This window comes from Hevea brasiliensis, chromosome 7 (assembly GCF_030052815.1).
Source record: "Hevea brasiliensis isolate MT/VB/25A 57/8 chromosome 7, ASM3005281v1, whole genome shotgun sequence".
Lineage (NCBI taxonomy): Eukaryota > Viridiplantae > Streptophyta > Magnoliopsida > Malpighiales > Euphorbiaceae > Hevea > Hevea brasiliensis.
The window spans coordinates 71,033,716-71,039,131 of NC_079499.1; positions in this window are offsets into that span (position 1 = coordinate 71,033,716).

The following is a 5,416-nucleotide window of genomic DNA, read 5'->3' on the forward strand; positions in this document are numbered from 1 at the left end:
CCTTTGTCCATGGTGCATGAATTGAAAGCACTGCATGCCAGCTTAGAGGTTAATGATGAGGGACAGATAGTAGTTGCGTCGCATGTATAGCCAGTGTTGATTGATCAGATTAGAATGGTTACTCAGAATGACGAAAAATATTAGAAATTGATGAAGGAAGCTTAGGATGGCAAGAAACCTAAATTCACTATGAGAGATGATAGCTTATTGCTACACCAAGGCAAGATGTGCGTTCCTAATGATGTTGACTTGAGACAAATCATTATGAGGGAAGGACATGAGTCTCCTTTTGCTATGCACCCTGGTGGCACTAAAATGTACAGAGGGCTAAAGGAGCATTTCTGGTGGATGGGTATGAAAAGGGATGTAGATGATTTTGTCTTCAAATGCCTAACTTGTCAGCAAGTGAAAGCAGAACATCAAGTCCCAACTGGTTTACTACATCCATTGAAGCTATCCTTAATTGGAAGCCACCCAAAAATATCACAAAAATTCGCAGTTTTCTGGGTTTAGCTGGGTACTACTGTCGGTTTGTGAAGGGATTTTTTATGTTGGCTTATCCATTGACCAAGCTGCTTTGGAAAGATGTGAAATTTCAGTGGACATATAAATGCTAATAGAGTTTTGATGAACTGAAGAGATGTTTGACTGAAGCTTCAGTCCCGACTTTACCTATCCCGGGTAAAGAATACACAGTTTATGGTGATGCTTCTCATAATAGGTTAGGCTGTGTATTGATGCAAGATTGGAATGTTATTGCATATGCATCACGCTAGCTGAAACCGCATGAGAGGAACTATCTGACACATGACTTAGAGCTTGTTGTCATTGTATTTGCTCTTAAGAACTAGAGACAATATTTGTATTGTCACACCCTACCCCTCTGTAAGGCATAACATGATCCCGTAGTATACCTAATGAATTACCAACTCCGTCTACTGATAATCCATTAAATACACTACAAGGGATTTTAAAAACTTTTCTTACTTCTTTGGTGAGCACTATTTACAGTGTGAAAGACTTTGGTGAATCAAGTGAAACAACTAACTCATTTGATTTATTTGGAATATCTGTAAAAATTTTGGCAAGGTGCCATTTGTATTTTGGACAAAGCAGTTCTTGAAAACTGTAAAAGCACTTCAATATATTTTCAAATCTCAACTCCAACATTTTTATCAACACAACACATTTCTCAAGTCAAATCCAGTGATTTTCAAAGACTAAGATACAAAGATATAACACAATTTTACAAGCCAAATAACTCATAATTATTTTACAACTTACAACTTAAATTTACAATGCTCAAAACCAAGAACAAAATATACATACAGTGAATATACATTACAAAATGCCACATGTGGTATACTCACTATACCCAAAAATCTCTGGCGATACTAGCAATAAAAGCTATCGAGACAATGTCTCACAACATTTACCAAATACAAATTTTAAATCACAATTCATAAATCATATCAATAGTGGATACTTAAAACCATAGTTAAATTCAAGACAATAAATGTCAACAAGAATTTAAACTCCATTTGTTAATATCACAATAATTTTCAATAAGTCAGATCATGGTTGAATTCAATAGACAATATATGTCAATAAGAGTTTAAATCAATTTCACAATCTCACAATACATAATAACACAATTCGATCAAATAACTGAAGAATACAGTATTGCCAATCTATAACACAATTTAGGCCATGACACAATTTTTCCATATATGCCGTGTTGTACACCACGACAAGACATGTCACCCCAATAATCGAAATCAATGAGGGAGGAAGCTAGCTATATAATGAGAACTCATCCATACTCACCTCAGACTGGGAAGTCAAAGAGGGAGGAACATTATCATACTCACCCCAGACTAATAAGTCAAAGAGGGAGGAATAATCACACTCACCCTATTAATGGAGGAGGAACATATTATCAGTGTTATGCCAATTGTGAGTCAATACAATTCCAAACATTTTATTCAAATGATCCGTAAGAATCCAATAAATTTCCAAAGTTATAATTTCATTCACAAAATGGCAACACAATTCGTAATTCACTTCAATTTCCACAAAAACCATTGCTTTTCAATCAATAAGTATCCATCAAATACCATTCAAACAATTTTTTCAAACCATTCACAATGTTTTTCAATCAATAAGTGTCCACCAAACACATTTCCACAATTTAAAACAATGATATGCAAATAGTCAATATTTATTTCCATTGAAAATAATTCAAAAGAAACAGTTGTTGTGCACAAACACAATTTAAAACAATAATATACAAATATTCAATATTTATTTCAATTGAAAAATTCAAAAGCAATAGACAAACCTCGATTGTTTCCTTCCCTTTTCTGAGTCTTTAGAAACACAATTTGAAGTGTTACTAATTTAAATCTCTATCGATGGTGTTTGGTAAATAATGCTGAACTCAATTATACACTTAATCACCTAATATACCGACCCTCGATGCGTTTTAGGTAAATTAGGTTTTAGTGTCATTAATATGTCACACTCGATAGGGTTTTAGGTTTGGTACGTTTTACCAAAGTCATTTCCTTCTTTAGTGCATTTTAATGCAACTGGATTTCGGGATCTGGTTTGACCTAACCGGACGATCTAGTTCCTCGGTTTTGGTCTCGGTCGAAACTACAAACTTGTAGATCTAGGTCTTATTGCACGCGGTGCAAAATTTCAGGTCAATCCGAGTTAAGTAGGCCAAGTTATGGTCATTACACTATTGCTGGTCAAGTGGTACCATTTTAGGTCAATTTTAGGTCAAATTGGTCAATTCTGGTTCGGCCAGTTTTTGGACCCGAACTTGTGCAAGTTGTTTGACTTGCTTATGGTCATTTCTGGGTTTTGGTGTCTTCATAAGACTTGTAGGTATGGGTATTAACTATTCTTGGTCAAAATTTCAGGTCAATTGGACCTGGTTTGAGTGAGTTATGGCCTAAACACTCACTGCTGCCCAATTGGTCATTTTTCAGGTCCTAATTGCACCTAATCCGAATTGGTCATTTTTTTAGGTCACCTTGCAAGCAGAATTTTGGCATGGTTTCTCAATGAAAGTTGGCACATTTTGTGCCTAGTTTCACCTCAAATTGGTCTCATACCAATTGAGGTTACACATTCAAGGTTATAGGCTAAAATATACACTGCCCTCAATATGCAATTCACACCCCAACTTCAAACACATTATTTACCTTGCAAGGTTTACTTCCATACCCTATCAAACTGTTTTGGCACATTACCAAAAACATTTTCTACTTTACATTAACATTATTTTGGGCAGATTCCAATCACCCTCAACACACCAAATATCATTCACAATTACAATTTCTAAATACCATTACAACCACACCTAAACATTACAAACTTTACATACACTTTACAACATTCATTCACATACATATCATCAATCCTTCTAGGTCAATATTCTGCCCACTCTTCCTTCAATATACACCATTTCTCAAGTGTCCACAAGCTGCCACAAAACATTCATCAACATCACATTGCCGTACCATATGCCAATTCCCATCAAAGTGCATAATTCACCATATAAACATGCAATAACTCACTAAGTTACTAAATCACCATTATTAACATTCTTTCCCATCAATTATATGCACAAATACCTCATCATAAACGTGACCCATGGCTGTCCAAAATGAAAATAACAATAACCTTTCAAACTTAAAATTTTCCTTCACCAAACTAATACCCATAACATGCACAAAAACTTTAACAAAGGATTTCTCAAAATGCAAACTTACCTTTATTTGTAACTTGCTAAACCTTCACCAAACTTCTCAAATTGGGTGTCAATATCTTCCTTGTGATGTGTAGACAAAGTTTAATGAAGGAACTCAAGTGTTTGGAGTTGAAATGGAAGGAGGGATCAAGCTTGCATGAAAATGTCCATGGAGTTTTCTCTCCCTTCATTCACGGCTTGGATGGTAAATGAAGAAGATGAAGTGGCTGCTAGACATAGTGGACTTACATCAGCCCCATAATGTGTTTATTTTATTCTCTTAGTGGTCCACTTACTCTAATTAATTCATATTATAAGTTACTTTCACTTAATCCCACATTAAACCCTTAATTCTCACTATTTACTTTAGGTACCACCAATTTAATTTTTCATTTCATTTTCTAAGTGTAATATTATTTATTTTTAATGGAAATTTAGGTCAAAAGACACTTGGGATGTCAAATGACCATAATGCCTGGCATTGATTTTGGTTTTGTCTGTTTTCGATTTCTCACTTTTCTTTGTACTAATTATTTAATTTTTCTTTGATATTTCTAATGATATTTATTCTTCAACAAGGGTCTATTTATGTCCCAAAAATGTTTTCGGTTCCCAACGGTCCACTCACCCATCGTTAGGTTTCCCGGCTCGTTTAACTTGATCACATTTCTTTGCAATCATTTTTCCTTTGTTTTTCTTGTACTTTCTTTTCTTTTATTTCATTATTTTATGTCTCCTCACTCGCATTGAAGTCTGGTTCTAGGCATCCTATTGTCCAGGACAACACGGTCGGCACTACCGAACTTAGGGGTGTTACATGTATGGGGAGAAGTGCTACATTTATATGGATCACAAGAGCTTGAAGTACTTGGGCACCCAGAAAGAATTGAATTTGAGACAAGGGAGATGGTTAGAGTTGATAAAAGATTATGATTGTCTGATAGACTATCAGCTAGGGAAAGCTAATGTGGTGGCTGACGCCTTAAGTCATAAGACTATGGCAAGTCTAAGAGTTTCTCCTTTGTCCATGGTGCATGAATTGAAAGCACTGTATGCCAGCTTAGAGGTTAATGATGAGGGACAGATAGTAGTTGCGTCGCATGTATAGCCAGTGTTGATTGATCAGATTAGAATGGTTACTCAGAATGACGAAAAATATTAGAAATTGATGAAGGAAGCTTAGGATGGCAAGAAACCTAAATTCACTATGAGAGATGATAGCTTATTGCTACACCAAGGCAAGATGTGCGTTCCTAATGATGTTGACTTGAGACAAATCATTATGAGGGAAGGACATGAGTCTCCTTTTGCTATGCACCCTGGTGGCACTAAAATGTACAGAGGGCTAAAGGAGCATTTCTGGTGGATGGGTATGAAAAGAGATGTAGATGATTTTGTCTTCAAATGCCTAACTTGTCAGCAAGTGAAAGCAGAACATCAAGTCCCAACTGGTTTACTACATCCATTGCCAGTACCTGAGTGGAAATGGGAACGGATAACCATGGATTTTGTGATGGGATATGACACCCCTTATCCGTCTACAATGTAGCCGAGCAAGATATGCCACCTAGTGTGCCGGAGCACCAATTCATGTTTCAATTACAATTTATCCCTTTTAGTTCATTTATTTACAATTTTTGATAAAACTGAATT